General features: G+C 40.7%; 1 pseudogene; it reads left to right on the top strand.

Annotated features, from left to right (window-relative positions):
* Positions 1-16,523: 16,523 nt before the first annotated feature.
* LOC148035291 (large ribosomal subunit protein uL16 pseudogene) lies at positions 16,524-17,125 on the top strand (annotated as a pseudogene).
* Positions 17,126-18,146: the final 1,021 nt, after the last annotated feature.

Here is an 18,146-nt window from a genome sequence, read left to right as displayed (position 1 = left end):
CAAAATGCGAAAGAATGCTTGTCAAAGCTAGGGTTGAGGCTGCAGAAATAACCACTAAGACCCAGCGACAGGCCTTCCTCAACACGGTGCTCCACGTGACGCAAGCTGAGGGTGATGATACAGTGGAAAAGGTAAAAAGAAAGTTGGAGCTAACCACCCGGGCTCTAAGATACAGTCTTCAAGAGCGGGAGCTTCCAACAAGTACAGGAATAACTAAAGAGCAACAATTCTACTACCTGCGCTATATGGGCCTTTCCACTACTGAGCTCCAGGAGTTAGGTTTTCAGGAGCAAGAGTAGCCACCGCCACCACCACCAGTCATTCCTCCTGTGGTTGAGCGAAATGTCAAAGAGGGTCCGGATTTCAAGCAAGATGATGACAAAGAGCCACAAAGGATGCCGAGTCCGCTTCAACCCGAGATCCCACAAGAGGAACCTGCAGATGCCGATCTACCTGAACACATAGTTGCAGCAAGGAGAAAGAGACAAGAGTTAGCTGAGGAGGCCCAATGTTGAGCACGCACACTTCCACGACAACTCCCTGAAGAGCCCATGCCACTGAGGAATGATACACATCCTGTAGACTGGCCCCAGGAGTTGGTCATCTGGCGCCAGCGAGAGCTACATAAGAGGCCATTCGAGCTTTCATTTTCTTTCCCACGCTCTCTGGATCGGGCCCTGCCTCTAGGAGTCGTAGCCAAGATCAAAGATCTGGCTAACAAACTTGCAAACAGATGGATGGAAGAAAGAAGCATGATAATGACTAGGTGGAGACAAGAGCCCCAAGAGTACTAGGAAGACAAGGTCAATCTGGTTGCCAAAACCGTCCAAGGCTACGAGGCACAGCCGAAATGGCGAAGGAGGATTTGGGACACCAATTTTGATGCCTGGACCGCATTTTGTAGTTCACTCCTCGAAGAGCGTAACGATCCCATCTACATGCCCTACCCCCGTAGGCATGGAGTGGACTACGATAGAGATTTACATGGGGATTATGACTTCCCAAGAATCTATAATGTAAATGCTAGAAGCCCTGAGGAGTGCTTAGTATTTAGGGTAGAAGATATACTTCCCTCCATAAATCGTTTTCTTGTAGACTTCTCTTCCTGCCCCGATCCAGCATTCCTGACCACTTGTAATTACCTCTGACTTTTCAAATTCCTGCTACTCCAGAAACCTGCAGTAGAGGAAGCCCGTCTCCCCCCACTCTTTTTTTATATTAACTTAGGAATAGATAGTAGAGCCATGACTAGGTTGATGATGCGGGCTACTCTCCTCCCTGCCTTCTGCCTAGAGATCTTAGAAAATATGAGTGACACCCGCTCTGCAAGGTGTAATCACCCCTTCTTGTCCACCACTCCTCTGAGAGCTAAAGCCGATATTAAAGAATACCTACAAAGTCACGCATTTTTATCACAATGCCTGCGACCGCCCCATGACTAAATAGGTGCCACATACCTTGCCCAATGTACTCTCTCCCATTCTCAAAAAAAAAAACATGTGCTTGTAGTCTTCCTTTACTATTATTGTGCACCACACTCACTGCATCTAGAGTCCTCTCTAGCCCCTCCCCCACTTCACACTTAGGGCACATCAAGGGCAGGACTTTCAGACCTGTCACCCTAAGTTTTGCACCGCACCTCCAACGTTGCACGAACTGGGTCCTCAAGTGTGGGACATTACCAAGGGCTTGCCCAAGGTTAGACCCATCTCTCAATTCCACTGGCACGGGCATCATGCACTACACAGTGAGACAAACACACCCCCTAGGAAGTGCACCACTTTTCTTGCAGGTTATGTTCGTGTTTCAAGAACTGGCTGCTTGGTTGAGGGAGATCATCTACTAGATCCTCCAATGACAAGGAATTTTTCCATGATTCGGACAGGACCCCATTACTGCAACTTCAAGAGCTTCGCTGTGAAGGTTTAAATGGCTCAACAGATTTCATGTTGCCAATCATCCGCCTACTGATGGCTGCCATGACTGAACCAAATCAAGCAGAAGGAAAATCCAGTGATGGATCTACCATTGGCATAGATCTTGGAACCTCATCGCCCAATGATCCATGCCCAATGCCTCAAGATCTACGGATCGCTTATTGATTCCACAAGCCTGAAGACCTTCAACTCAAAAGTGAAGACCCTCTACTCAAAGACAAGGATTTTCAGCCAAGGCCACAGCTTTTCAAGGCAAACAACGTTCGGGGGGTTTCTCCAGAATAAATCCCTCCAATACCATCCTCCTAAGGGATTGCTTATTGCTTCAAGCGTTTCGGATACTCAAAAGACGACCGGCTACATAAGGAGCACCATAACAGTGTGAAGGATGCCGAGTATCTTCATGAAGCCCAAAGCATGCCGGAATCTCTCTTGATCATCGTCATCAAACTCCATCACCTCTCATTCACAAGTATCAGTGTCATCTACCCACCAGTTCCACCTAGCAATAGCATCATCTCTCCCACTACTTCCCACCATCGTGCCATGGGACTGGCACTTGGCTAGGAGGAGGGTAATGTTTACCACAGCACAGAGGAGTGGGAAATGGAAAAAGAGAAAAAAAAGGAAAAGGTGCCTTAACTGGCAACTAGACCCGGGACAAAATTAAATGCACGGGCACGATCCTCAAGAAGTCTTGGAGTCGCCCAAGGAGAGTAAAAGAATAAAAAGCGCACCATTAAGTGCGAAAACACTTCCAAAACCTTGTAAAAGAGCGCCAGGCTCACTCCTGTGCAAATTGTATGCATTAGTTGGGGATAGGATAGACTAGAACGGTGGGAAATAAAGAAATGGGCCTAGGCTAATGGCTGGCCATGTAAAAAAGGGGGATGACCGTCCATGAAAAATAGGGCATGTATATAAAGTTGAAAAGTGAATGGGAAGCTCATTCTTGTGTGTGGCCAAAGCTTCTTCTTCTTCTTCTTCTCTTGTTTCTTGCCTTCTTGCTTCTGCTTGAGAGAGGGATTGAGAGAGTGTGAGAGAGTGAGGGAGTGATTGTGTGAGAGTGAGGGATCTTGGAGACGAAGCTTTCCATCTTCTCTCTTCATCTTCTCCTCCTCTCTTCTCTTCTCTTCTCTTGCACGTGGCTATGGAGGATGAAGCTCATGGGAGAGGGATTGAGGTTGCTTGAGCTTGCCTCAAGGATCGTGGAGCTACCGGTGTGCAAGAAAGAGGAGGGTACTCGATTGAGCATCAAGATAAGCTCACTACACCCGTAAGGTAGGCATTGTGCGTCGGCTATATGAGAGGTAGCCATGGCCGCTCGTTTCGAAATACTTGAGCAATAAGTGGTCCGTAGGTCTCGGGGTAGAGCTTGAAGCTCCCCTCCAAAAATAATACATTCCTTTATGCTGCTCAGATCGCCAATCTGATACTTCCATTGGCTCCGAAAGGGGGGTAAAATACTAGCACACCTGGTCAGAATTCTGCCAGATCACTCCTTCTTCATCTCCCCCTTCGGAGTGCTGTTCACTGCCTAAAAATAGCGATTGCGCATCGCACGATTTTGCCAATCTCTCTTTTTACATAAAATCCTTTCAATTTGGCTGAAAGCTACATGTTTCTTTTACATGTCATCCTAATCTAGAAGTTGTCTACAGTTTTATGGATTTTTACAAGAGATAATATCTAAAATATCAAAAATTGGCTAAAATCTAATATTTTTGAACCGTGGACACTAACACTAATTTCTAAAATGGCATTGGCTCTCTAAATCAATAAGAAAGCTACACTCTAGATTTTTTTTACACGATGTGCGCATAGCAGCACAACAGCGGGCTTCTACTTAGAGCCTATAGTAGGGTTTCCCTGGCCTCTATGGTGTGCAAATTGAAGCTGAGGATGTGGGGGATTCATTCACGGTGGTGGTTGATGGCTTGGAGGGGGTTGGAGCAAGCTCCGGAAGGCTGTAGGAGCTAGCGACTATGGTAGTTTGTAGGAGAGGTGAGAGAAGGAGGACTGAGGCAAAAATTAACCAAGATTTTACCCTCTTCTGTTTTGGGGATTTGAGAAAAAGATAAAGGGAAAATAAGAAAAGTACCAAAGCCTGAAGCCCTAATACCACTTGTAATGAATGAAGCTGAGAGGAGAGAGGAGAAAGAGCTGAAGAGAGAGAAAGGGAACAAGAAGAAGAGAAAAGAAGACTAGAAGAGGAGAGAGAAAGACAGAAAAGAGGGGAGAAGGAATGAGGAAGCCATGGAAGCTGAAGATGAAAGTGAAGAGTATGTTCTTGATAATAACTAGTTGCCCTAATCTGGGACTCTTACACCTTATATACCACGGTCAGTGTGATTGGGTATCTAACCCCTAGTTTCTATGTATCCCGCTCGTTACACAAATGACCCTATTGTGAAATGGGATGAGGCTAGGATGGCAAGGAATAATGACACCAAAACTATGGATAAGTTCTTAATGGGGAGAGTTATCTCACAATTTGACTTTTCCATTGAGATTGTGAATTATCAATGGATCCAGTTCTTAAATCAAATGATTATTAAAAACATTTTTGCTAGTCATGCACACTCTAATCTACAAAAAGACATAATAAAATACTTTCTTTGAGAGAAAGGGAATCAACTTCTTCAATGAAAGACACTTCAAAAATTATTACATGATAGAATATCCACAACATGAGGGATTGCCACCTCTATGCATTATTGAAGTGAAAGACTAGTGTTGGGAAGGAGGGTAAAGATATTCAAGGATGTAGCTGGTGAAAGCTTGAAGGCAAAAAAAGAAATCAATCTTCCAAGTTTTCCATAGAACAAGGACAAGCACTTAGTACATCCCAATGACCATTTTCCTCTTGAATGTATGATCTTAGGTCCACAACACTTAGTCCTAGTCCAATCATGCAACTACATACTACGATTGGATAGATATTCCAACAAACGCATGTCTCAAAAGGTTTCAAGATACAACAATAAAATTACCCATTAGTTAGATGCTCAAAATGTAACACAAGTTGTATTAGATCATTATTTGTGAAAGTATAAAAATGTAAGAAGTTGCACCATTTTAATAAAAATAAATATAGGTGAGGACTTTTTTTTGGTCGAATATATGACCTAAATTCCCATCCTATCAAACAGTACCAAATAAGCAACATATGAGGACATTGTGTAGTTGATATATGATAAAATGCCCATCACTTATTTATACATGTGTAGTTGAATATATGAGCAAATGCCCATCACTTATTTATACATGTGTAGTTGAATATATGGGCAAATGCCCATCACTTATTTATACATGTGTAGCCCATTAAGACACTATCTAGTTGAATCCACGACCAAGTGCCCATGGTGTCACAACCAAAATGAATCCTTTGTGCCGAGTTCATGATACAGTGCCAAGTTGATTAGGACATACTTGTCAAAAGACACTCACTTGCTGCATTCATGATTGAGTGCCTATTTGACATGTATCTTTTGGCCCTACACACACACACACACACACACACACACACTCTCTCTCTCTCTCTCTCTCTCTCTCTCTCTCTCTCTCTCTCTCTCTCTCTCTCTCTCTCTCTCTCTCTCTCTCTCTCTCTCTCTCTCTCTCTCTCTCTCTCTCTCTCTCTCTCTCTCTCTCTCTCTCTCTCTCAACATAAGAGAGAGGTATCATGACATGTATATGTCAAATACACTATACATGCCAATCCACATGTTCCATGGTGACAATACAATACACATACACACAAAAACTCAAATATATAACTAATGCATTTCATGGGAGAACCACCTCATGATACACATAGTGCATGCTAACTAACAACCTTCCCTTGCCATATGCATGCATGCAAAGAGTACACACATACATACAATGAGTGACAACAGAGGATTTCCTTATTAATCCTCATGGCATACATATCCTGAATTCATGATGCATGAAACATCCCCTCCTATCAAGCACATGCATGTATGCATATACACATGAATGCATACTAAGTGGTAGAAAATGGCGTTCCTCATGACATGTAGATGCCGAATTCATGGCACATACAAATTAGTAGGCCTCTCTTGACACACACATTACGCAACACAAAACTCAAAACTACTTTCCTACCAGATAGGTGAGGAGATGGGATTATGCAAGAAGAGATATGAACAATGGGATGAAACTTAAGAAAGATTTTAAATAAATGATTTATTATAAGTGCACCCCTTGAGTTTGAATACCGAGTTTAGGTAAATCTTATCTTTAGTATCAAAGTTAAATAAAATATATTTGCACTCCAGATTATGTGTGAAAGTTCGAAAAAAAATCAAGTTTTATTATGTATATTTTGAAATGTACAAAATCATTATGCTTCTTCTTTTCTAACTTCACATACAAACCAAGTATACAAAATTAGAACTACACACATAAACCTAGTGTAATAAATGAGAGCTACAACTAGATACATATAAAAAATAACTTTACAATTTTTACTCAAAAACATTTCTCACATAAAAAGAACCACAAAGTTTCTCATGTGTACTCTAATAAAAGACTATAGCTTCTTTCTAAATATCCTTGTTCATTGAACACTTAAAATGCAAGGCCTTGCCCTTTCCTTTAACTTCCTCTCACATGGCCTGAGGTAAGTGGTAGAGTCTATCCATACATGTAATATTACTCAAGCTTACTCAAGCATAAATGAAATCATCCTTATCATATTTAATTGACATATAAACAACTAAAAGTATGTACAATAATTTAAGACACAACTACATTGGTAAGCACACCTGATATAAACAATGCTCATCTCAAGATTCTAGTTTTTTCCATGAACCATAACGACAAACTAGACTACACTCCAATATTTATGGTACAAAAGAATTATCTCATTATTCATTTTCACACATTCTATATAGATAATATTTTTCCTTTGGGCTTCGAAACTTTCATTTAGCCTTTTGGACCATACATTTTTCCTTCTAGTCTTTCCACCTCATCATTAATGCTTGGGTCTATGAAGCATTTGCAATTAAAACTCTCTCTTTATCATGAACAATAAAAAAACAAACTAAACTATGCTCCAATAGTTATGGTATAAAATAATTAGCTCTCTATTTATTTTCACATGTTTTATATGGGCAAGCTCTTCCCTTTGGGCTTCTACCCTACAAGTAGAAAATGTTATCTCATTGATGTCATCAAGAAATTCAAAATAGTACATAGGAATTAGTACTGCTCTAAGAGAAAAGTTTGAATTTTGTGATTGGATTGATCCCATGTTGATGTTACAAAAGAAAGCAAGCATGTTCTCTTCATAGTAAGTGGAGTCTATTTTAACAAGCAAGATGGGATTTTGAAGATACTTTATAGTAACAAAGGCAAGGTCATGGCAATTTGGGAATTAACCTTATTCATGTATGTCAGATGCCATGCTTTTTTGTTTCAACCATAGTGCCTAGCATGTTGTACTTGTAAGAGATTGTGGTTGTGAACACAACTTCCACATAGGATGCCTTCAAAGTAGCAATAATGCATGAGATACACATCAACTCAATGATTATCAACATTTTGAACAACCTTATGAAGATCTAGGGTATCTTTGCATGCACCATCAAGATCCAAGATAAAGCTATCAAAGATAGCAATTTCTAGCCAAGTATGCACCATAGTCATGGTCTCAATAATAATTTAGGCATTACCTATTATCATGGTCTACTTCAATACTATTAATGAGAATGACTGATGCATGCAACATAGAAGGCTCTAAGTGGGATAAGTCAATTCAAAAGCTGCACACTCAAACTCTCTTTAATCCACTCATCTTTATTCCAAAATAAGTTACTGTGAATATTCTTTGTATCAACTTATCTTTTTTGCATTACCAGCAAATCAAAGTAAAGATCAATGTAGATGGCTTCTAGCCATGCATCTTGGAAGCTCTCATCAATCTTTATGGCTGATGCAACAACTCAACAATACTTATTGCAATCATTACTAAATATGTACATCAATGAGTATAGCCAATCACTCTCTCATGGACACCAATATCTATATGGATAGCAGTAGCCGGACCTCATGCCCGCAACAGACAACCCCACCACATGGCCTCGCGGGCCAGGAGCGTCGATCGAGGGATACACTATCCTAAGCACTGATCACTGTGCGTTTATAGTCTATAATCCAACGAATGTTCCCTTTCCCATCTCCTCAAAGGGAGATTATACATAAATTGGCATTAAATGCCACATATTACACACACAAGGTCACCCCACCGGCTGATTGCCGTGGTCCTACTGCAGCTCTCCTACATCTTGGGGATTAGCCCCACGATGCGCTGCTTCCACACATAGACACACTCGAAAGAAACTCCCCTCTTAGTGCCAATATATTTAACATTCCAAGAATGCACTTATCCTCACTTATCCATCCCCTTTTAACCGACCATCTAAACCTACAGCCGGGTTGCTCACTCTCTCTACGTGGGTTCAGTCCTAAAGAAACCAAGTACTATGCATCCAGGAGCTTGTAATTGATACCATTTAACGATGCTTGATGCAAATGTGTATAAGATTAAGTGCACAAACAATTGAAAAAACAGCCTTGTGCATTGTGCAAATCCATTCTTTTCATGCTTCCATACACTAACACATAATTGCTGTGATGAGAGAAGACACCGAGCCTTACACTCGTGCCGTTGTACTTCCCTTTATTTAACTTAACATCATCCTATATAAATAATGTAGCAAATACATCAAATTTTATAGTATATTTCAGCACTCAAACTTCCCTCCTCCCCTACAGTTTAAGGTTTTGCCTCGTTGCATACGTAAAGGGGTAATTTCATGTGTATTTCACACGAAATAAAAAGTAAATACTCACAAAAACATATAAATGGGGATAACTCAAGGCAAACCCTCATGCTTTATCCTCATTATACACTCACAGACACATCCATAATTTTCCTCGTCCGTTCCCTATTTTTTTCCATTTTAAATAGCATTTTTTCCTATTTTTTCTTATTTATTATCAATAAAGATGAAATAAAATTAGCATTATTTCAGAGTTGTGGCTCTTAAGTCCTAAAACAGCAACCATGGAGATTTTATTGGTGTTTTGTTTCATGCTTTTCCCATTTTAAGCCCAAAAATCCCATTTTTACTCTACAAACCATGCTTTTTGGGTTTTTTTCATTTATTTTCCACACTTTAAGTGTATATTTTCTGAGTTTTTTTATTATGAAATACTAAAATACATTCCCCTTATCCAGGATATGAAATCAGAGCCAGCAGTAAACAACATGTCCATCAATTTTCAGTCCATATGAACATTGCTAACCTCATCAAATGTTAAAAAATAGCCATTTTCTTTGTAAAAATGTCATTACCGTGTATTTTTTATTATTTTGGGTTTTGAAACTTGTTGCATGTCTGCAAACTAGGCCCCGTTTGATGCTCAACCCGCCTCCACGCTGCCATCTTCAGCCCACCTTCGGTTTGGAAGCAATACAATACCACGCCGGACGAGCATTCATCAATCGGGCTTCATTCTTCTTCACATGCAAGAACTGCCCCTTGCAGGAGAGAGAGAGAGGAGAGAGAAAGAAGAAAATCTAATCTCCACAACCGGACAGCCATTCAAGGAGTGATCTGGAGTGATGGAGAGCAAAGATCAAGGGTAGAGGAGGCATGTAATTAGTTGGGGGGGTTACTTATAGCCCCCATAATCCATCTCAATGATTGGCAAGACGATGGCGCCCTCTCTGCACGCTCGTGAAAAAAACGACACCCCCCCCCTCAGAATCTTTTTTTGGATTGGGGCTCCCAAGGGTCATAACTCTTGGCATCCTTTAAGTCCATTTCCACTTGACTTTAGTCTTGGCCTCCCGGGCACTCCCTCTTCCGCGCCTGGTACCCGAATTGAAGTTCGAAAAATCCTGGGTGTCCATCTTGAAGTCCTCCACTGCCGAGCATCTCCCAGGTTCTCATCTGACATGCCAAAAAATTTTCAAACTTCACCAATTGTCATCAAGTGGGTCTAAGCCTTTTCCAGGCATTGCCGCTTAAAATCATATTGATTGCCACCGTCGCCTTTGACGAAGTCTATTTTTCCCCTGAAATTCAAAATTTTTGGCTATTTTTAAGCACTTATCGGCATCAAAAATCATATGTCATATGCAAAGAAATCAATGACTTAATCAAATATTTCCATTTTAGCCCCACATCTCCCTACCATTTACATTTAGATTGTTTGCACAAATGTAGGGAGATCTCATGATAATTTTCCATAGAAACAAGCTCTAAACATGCACTTTAACATAAAAATAAAGGTAAACCAAGGCAAACCCTCATGCTTTACCTTCGTTATATATTCATAAATATTATCCTAATTTTTCATATTTTTTACGCATAAAACTTTTTTAAATTCTTTGTTTGGCTATTTTTATAAAATTTTCCATTCATTTTAATATAAAATATCAATTTTTTTAAGTTTTCTAATTTTTATGACTTATATGACGTGTGATCCATCAGCATACTCATTTTTACACCATATGAACATCGTTTGATCCCCAAAACCCAAGAACAATCCCACTTTCCATTAAATCCCATATTTCGAGTTTTGTGGTTTTATTATTTTCAATATACAAGAAGGAAAATGAATAATTTTCTAAAATAACAGACATTAGCAAACATATTTGAATCATTTGCAGCCATCTTTCCATCATATGTACTAATGATTCATCATAAAAATTAAATAAAGATCACTTACTCTAAAATCCACATACATATGTCTCGCATTTCAAGAAAATAGAGTTGTTGATGCTATTTTCTAGTCGTTGATACATCCAAATTACCTGATCAATGTACCATTATGCTTTCAAACCATCTTTCATCATCAATTCATCAAATCAAGCATCTCTCTCTCTCATACGTAGCCATATGAACAAGGAACAAAGAGGAGAGAGAAAGACTAAAAATGGATCTCTTCATTTACTTCATCATTTTGTGTGAGGATTGAAGCAGCAAAGAGTGAGAAATTGGTGGATCTCAAGCCCATCTTGTGAGAAATTTTGAGTTATGGCCTCTAAAAGCATAATTAAAACATCACCTACAAAGTAACTAGTTCATATTTTGCATTTTCATACTTAACCAAAGTGGTTTCGTCCTGGACAGAGGGGGGAATGGCCTTGGAATTGCATTCTACTAGCATCAAAATCTATCTTCTTGGCCTCCATCACATATTTTCTGGCTTTTGGATCTAGTAGTTGTTCCATAATACCAAACCTTGCAGCTATTAAATGGGGGGCCAAATGGACTCCAATTGATGAACAGACACTTGTGTTGATTCCTGGCAGCAAAATGCATCTAGAAAAACTCTAGCTCCTTGATCCATGACCATTCCATTTTGCACCAAAACTGCCTCTTTTACATGTCTCGGGCTACTTTTGCACTTGAATTCCAACTTTAAAATTTGCTCTCGATAGACCACAAAATACCAACTTGTAACCTTTAGTAGTGACACACAAGTTTGAAATGAAATCCTTAGCCTTGCCAAAAAATCCTTTTATGATAGTCTTGTACCTTGAAGTGGGCATTGTGATCTTTAAGAAATCAATTGGTCTACTTCAATCCTTCTTTTGTGCTTAGTTTAGGGTGGCCATCAACTATTGAAATCAATTCACAGGATCACTTCCAATAGATATGTTCTAGATATGCACCCATTGACTTTTAATGCAAACCACCTTGAATTAATGCAGATCAATTTCCCCTCCATTCCTATTGAGATCAAGTGTCTACGAGAAGCCTTCTATCGACAAAACCCACTCAAGATCATGATGGCTAGTATCCACCCTCAAAACCATCCCACTAATCCACCAACACACAAACAATCCTAACTTCCAAAAAATGACCATCTCCTCTAATCATGATTGCAATATCACCACCACCTCTAAGACACACAAGATACCCCACACAGCCTCACGGCCAGGAGCATCTAAGGGACATGCTATACTAAACTCTAATCTCGATCTTATATTTGTAATATGACACAATCTGTGTTTGCCTTCCCCTACTCCTCAAAGGGAGATCCCATACACATATAGGTATAATACCTCGTAACACACACATAGGAGGCAACCTCTCAGTTATAAGTACTGTGGCCTCACTGCAGCTCTCTTACATCTTAGGGATTGGCCCCAAGATGTGATGCTCCAACACAGAGAACAAACGTACAAGCTCCACTCTTTTGTGCATCGAATGATCGAGGAGTTGATATTTCCTCACTAGACTTACCCCAAGGAACCGCTCATCTATCCTACAGCAAAAGGCTTCCTCACATTCTCAGCATTGGTCAATGTTTGACATACAGGTGTTGTGCATCTAGGATTCGATACCATGCTATGCTTAATGCAAATGTGAATGCCTATTGTGCACAAACATTTTATTCTAAAATTCAACAAAGTGGAGTGTAAAATCAGCCCTTCAATGATTTTCAATCTATGCATTGTTGGTGCATTGCTAGAGACTAGCACCGAACTTAATCATGCTACTAGTCTCTTTAACTTAAGTAATCAATCGTCCTAGATGACATGCACAAAAAAAAGACTAAAGTTTGTATTTTTTTTAACACTTAAATGCTTCCACAAACCCTCTTTTCCCCCTACCGTTTATGAGTTGCATCAATTCATAAGTGTAGGATTTTGTTTTTTAATTGTTTTCAATGTATAAAACAATAAAAACCACACTAAAACATACAAACAAGGATGAGTTGAGGCTATACCTCATGCCTCAACCTCGCTAAACATCCACAACCATTAATCATATTTTTTCTTAATTTTTAAGCGCAAAAACCCATTTTTATCTCTCTTTTCCTATTTTTTTCTATTGATTTATTCATAAAAATAGGTTTTTTTTAATCTATGATTATTAAATGATTATGACAGTTGGTTTTTATCATAATTTTATTCCATGTGAATCTCTTTTCCCCACTCGAAAACCAACAAAATCCTCATTTTTTCTCAAAAAAGATGCATTTCAAGTTGTAATTTAATTATTACGACTATGTATCATTACGATTCTGTATTTCTTTTATGTGCAACCCTCAATCATGATGCAAACAAGATCCAAAAAAAAAAAAAATCCATATGAATTTTATTTCAACCATAAAACATAAAAAAGAAGCAAATTTCTTTCATAAAAATGAAGCATACTGCTTATTTGCGTGTAAGAGAGAGGACAGGAGAGAGAGGGTGCAAAAGAGAGAGAAGAGGTGCAAGAGGAGAGAGAAATACTGTAGAGAGGAGAGGAGAGAGAAATGGCTGTAAGCCACCATGGAAGGACAGGAGAGAAGGTGAAGAAGGTGAAAGGACAGAGGTATATTAAAAATTGGTGCCATGCCAATGTCCTTCACACCTTTTATATCTAGGTCAGTGTGACACTAGGTATTTCCCTCCATTACAATCCATCCCCACTCAAAATAAAGTTTTTTTCCTAAAAAACAAAGATTGGACTTATTGGTATGGCCAAGTAGTATGGCCATCTCATGTGGAATTGGGGCATAGAATTGTGGATATGATGTATATGACATGTGCAAGTTGATAGCATATGAGTTTGGCCTCCAATTCTTGACAATTAGGGGCTGACAAACAATGGACAGCATGGCATGTTGGAGAAAACTGGTCATAACTTCCTATGGGCATCTCCGATTGAGGCGTGTGACATGTCAAAACGAAGCTCGTTGAGGGTACTTTCAGCCCAGGTAGGTCATGCAAGGGTGCACTTAATGCAGGCCCAAAACTATTCGAAAGTAGATGGCTATCTCCTCATGGGGCTGCAGTGGAATGTCCACTTGATCAGCGATGTGCTCATGATCTTCATGATCCACTATGTCATCCGCTTGTTCGTCTTCCTCTTCATTGTTCTCGTCATCCAAAAACTCTTTAACAATTGCTAGTTTAGCATTCCTTTTCCTGCATGTATCCTTGTGATTGGAGAACATAGGCTCAGTACATCGGTAGCATAGCCCTTGAGCATGCAGTCGTCTTATATCAGCATGGGTGAGAGTCTTTCCTCAAGTAACATCATGATGCCGCCCAACGTATTGATCACAAGAAAACTATTCATAGACATCGACATCATGCATAGAGTGCTCATCATCTGCATGCTGCTTGTGATCATATGCACCACACTGCTCGTAATAGGGTGGCTGTCCACACTCACTCATGCACAATTCGATCAATGATTGCATATAGTCCCCTTGAACTTCTGCATCAGTCCTAGCAATTAGATCAATCAGCATGTTCTTGTGTTGTACGTGATCTAGGCCTTCTCGCAAAACAATATTGCCATAGAGGTTTACAAGAGCCTCCACAATACATTGTTGTACCAACTGAGGGGTATTAAGTGTTAATTGTTGTACAAGTACTTGCTCAACCAGAACAACATCTACTATATCTGAAGCCATCATTGTATCATCAAATATCATGAGCGCATGTGCCAATGCAACCATCATATCAACCATTCTAGCCTTGTTGAACATAATTTTCTCTATGGTACTTTTGATGACCTTTCCATATGCACACTGTTGCCCATGAGAGTAAGCATGAACATCATACATGTAGGCATGGTGCTGCCCAAAACCAGATGATGGTTGCTGTTCATGCATGGATTGAAGCCCATATGGGGGCCCTGTGCTCTCTGCATGCATTCCATACAATCCAAAATTACCAGCAATAGGTGATGCATGGTTGTCATTCACACCTGACATAACCATATCGCTGTAACAAGGTGCTCCAAGAGCATTGTAATAGCCATAATGGCCTAGATACCCTGCATGCATTCCCAATCCATCTGGCAGCATATTGCTAACTATATATGACATTCCTTTGTGCACAATAGCAGGCTGGCTATTACAGCCGCTACTCCAGCATACATGCTTCTGCCCATGATTCTCCATATTTTGAACGATTTCCCTTCAACTGTTCTCTAGAACAAAATCAAAGCCGATAGAGTTGTACCATGTCTACAAATGTTACGAAATAAAAACCAGAAGTGTTGGCTCAAAGTGAAAACTTAGGTGCAACCTTTGGAAACCAAATAGTTGGGATTTCAGATTAGAACATGCAGTATGAAACCAATTTCAGTAAAATTGTCTCTCAGAGGTTATCATTGGGATCAATCTAGCATTGATCGAAGTTGATAGAAAACTTCTTGCTTTGCAGTAACAATTTTTTAAAAAAACTTCAGCAGTACGTTTAGCACTGTGTCATTACGGCCAATCTGCAGGTAGACCTATGGCAGAACCAGTTATGGTGCCTTTCGACTATAGTAGTTTTGGTGCCAGTGGTCCAGTTTTTGCAACAATCACCCTCACAGTAACTGCAGGGAGTGATTCAGGCTATGATGATATGGTTGGCCAATAGTACAATGAAACTGAACCAGCAAGGAGAGGGGTCTGTAGTATGGATACCCGAGTGCCATCTCCCATGTGCTGCAGACGATCAGGACCTTGAATTTTTCTGCAATGTCTCACAGTGTAATTTAGATTTCCTACAGAAAATCAAGGCCTAGAAATTTCCTGGGGTAGGATATGTGTAGAAGCTTCCGACACAAACATTATTGACCTGCGATCAGTTGCAAGTGAAATTCGACCTCTCCATCTTCATCCTACAATGCCCTTTTCTATTTGTTTGACAAACCATGGCCATGGCCGCTGCCTCAGATCTTCCCCCGCAGCAAAGCAGGAGTACTTTGGGCTCCAAATGGCGAAACAGCAGGACATCCCTCCAAAAGGACTTGACATTGCTCCAAAAATTCCAGTGGCAGGTTGCTGTGCAGCAGTGCTAGTCAGGCTTGGTAGCCTCCATTAAAGGTAGTAAATTATCTGCCTTTCTAAAACAACAAGCTCCAAGGACTCAACTTGCGGCAAAATTCTGCCCTCCCCTAGATGATTTGTCAACTGCAAGAATGCACCATGACCCTTCTCCAATGACTTCATATTTAGTGAATGTACACTTTCCCCTTCCGTAAGACTACAGCTGCGATCCCTGGGCTCTCTGACATAGCAAATCATCTAGCTGAAGAACTTGGTGAAAACGTTCCGGCACTTCCTGAGAAATCTGAACTTCTGCAGCACAGTTCTTTTGGAGGAATGGATTTACAGTGGACAATGGGCCTCTTAGAAGGCTACTGCAAATAGTAATGGAGCTGCATGGTAGGAGCTTGCCTCTCTGTTTGTAGAAAAGAAATCCAACAGATCGACCTTCTGCAGCGACGCAAGAGGCCAGCTGATCGTCTAGCTGAAGAACTTGGTGAAAACGTTTCGGCACTTCCTGAGAAGTCTGAACTTCTCCAGCACAGTTCTTTTGGAGGAATGGATTTACAGTGGACAATGGGTCTCTTAGAAGGCTGCTGCAAATAGTAATGGAGCTGCAGGGTGGGAGCTTGCCTCTCTGTCTGCAGAAAAGAAATCTAGCAAATCGACCTTCTGCAGGCAGTGACGCAAGAGGCCAAGAGAGAGTGTGTGAAGGAAAGAAGAATTTCTATTCACTGCTTCAATCAGTGCTGTGTTGCCATTTTGCTCGCCATCGCCATGGGTCGGAGACCCGCCAGATGCTACTGGCGGATCAAGAATAAGCCTTATCCTAGATCAAGTACTGCCGTGGCGTTCCTGATCCAAAGATCCGTATCTATGATGTTGGCATGAAAAAGAAGGGGTGGACTAGTTCCCTTTCTGCGTCCATCTTGTGAGTTGGGAGAAAGAGAATGCCTCCAGTGAAGCTCTAGAAGCTACTCGAATTGCCTGCAACAAGTACATGACCAAGTATGCTGGGAAAGATGCCTTCCATCTGAGAGTGAGGGTGCATCCTTTTCACGTCCTCCGCATCAACAAGATGCTTTCGTGTGCTAGAGATGATAGGCTTCAGATAGAAATGAGAGGTGATTTTGGAAAGCCTCACGGAACCTATGCTCGAGTTGCCATTGGGCAGGTCTTATTGTCAATATGCTGCAAAGATAACAATGGCAACCATGCTTCGACATGCTAAGTTCAGGTTTCCAGGTCGACAGAAGATTATAGTCATTAGAAAATGGGTTTTCACAAAATTTGGGCGTACTAACTATTTGAAGTGGAAAAGAGGGAAATTTTGTAAAAGCTTTTTGTTGTGGTCTTTAAGAAAGCTGCCATCTCTATAGTACTTCTTGAGTGCTGGGGTTCTTCAATGTTGTACCTATGCACAGTAGGGTTTCTTGAGACTGAAAAAGGAACTAAATCTGAAGGAAGGAGAGAGAAAGAAAGGACCTAAAAACTAGGCTCTGATACCGGTGTAAGAGAGAGGGTGCAGAAGAGAGAGAAAGACTGTAGAGAGGAGAGAAGGAGAGAGAAATGGTGCAGGAGGAGAGAGAAAGATGTAGAGAGGAGAGAAGGAGAGAGAAATGGCTATAATCCACCATGGAAGGACAGGAGAGAAGGTGAAGAAGGTGAAAGGACATATGTATATTAAAAATTGGTGCCATGCCAATGTCCTTCACACATTTTATACCTAGGTCAGTGTGACACTAGGTATTTCCCTCCATTACATTGCGTGTTGCGGGTTTTTTGATAATTTATACGGACTTGCCACTGGATTGACTAGCAATCATTCTTTAGTGATGAACACCTTCCTTCAGTCTCCTCTTGATCTTGGAGCAATCTGATCACCGTCGGACAAGCATACTTCAACCCCTTTTCTTCTTGATTTTTGCTGTGTGTGAACTACCATTTGGAAGAGAGAGAGAGAGAGAGAGGAGAGAGAAATATTATATCTGGATCAAGCCATCCGGGCAGCCATCTCTTCCACGATGCTAGGCAATAGCGAACGAAGAAAATCAGAAAATCATCCATGTACTCTGATTGGGGGGTAGTTCTCAGCCTCCCCTATGCCTCTCATCCTCCACAAATTGCATGTGCCCTCTCCTTCTCCTTTTTTTTTCGTTCAATCCCCCCCCCCCCCCCCCCCCCGGGTTGCATTTCATTTTTTTGGGGGGAGGTCCCAAGGGTCACACCCCCTCTCCCATAAGTCCATTTACATTGACAAAACATTTGTCCTCTGCCTTAGGCACTACCTCTTCTACTTCCGACGTCTGTTTAATGATCCAAAAATTTTTCTTAACCATCTCAGGGTCCTCCACTACCGGCCACTTCCAAGATTCTAATTTGGCACTCAAAAAATTTATG

This window comes from Lygodium microphyllum, chromosome 6 (assembly GCF_053477565.2).
Source record: "Lygodium microphyllum isolate KBCC chromosome 6, Lygodium_microphyllum_v1.1.10, whole genome shotgun sequence".
NCBI lineage: Eukaryota > Viridiplantae > Streptophyta > Polypodiopsida > Schizaeales > Lygodiaceae > Lygodium > Lygodium microphyllum.
The sequence above is the reverse complement of the archived record's forward strand: the minus strand, read 5'-3'. Positions and strand labels throughout refer to the sequence as shown.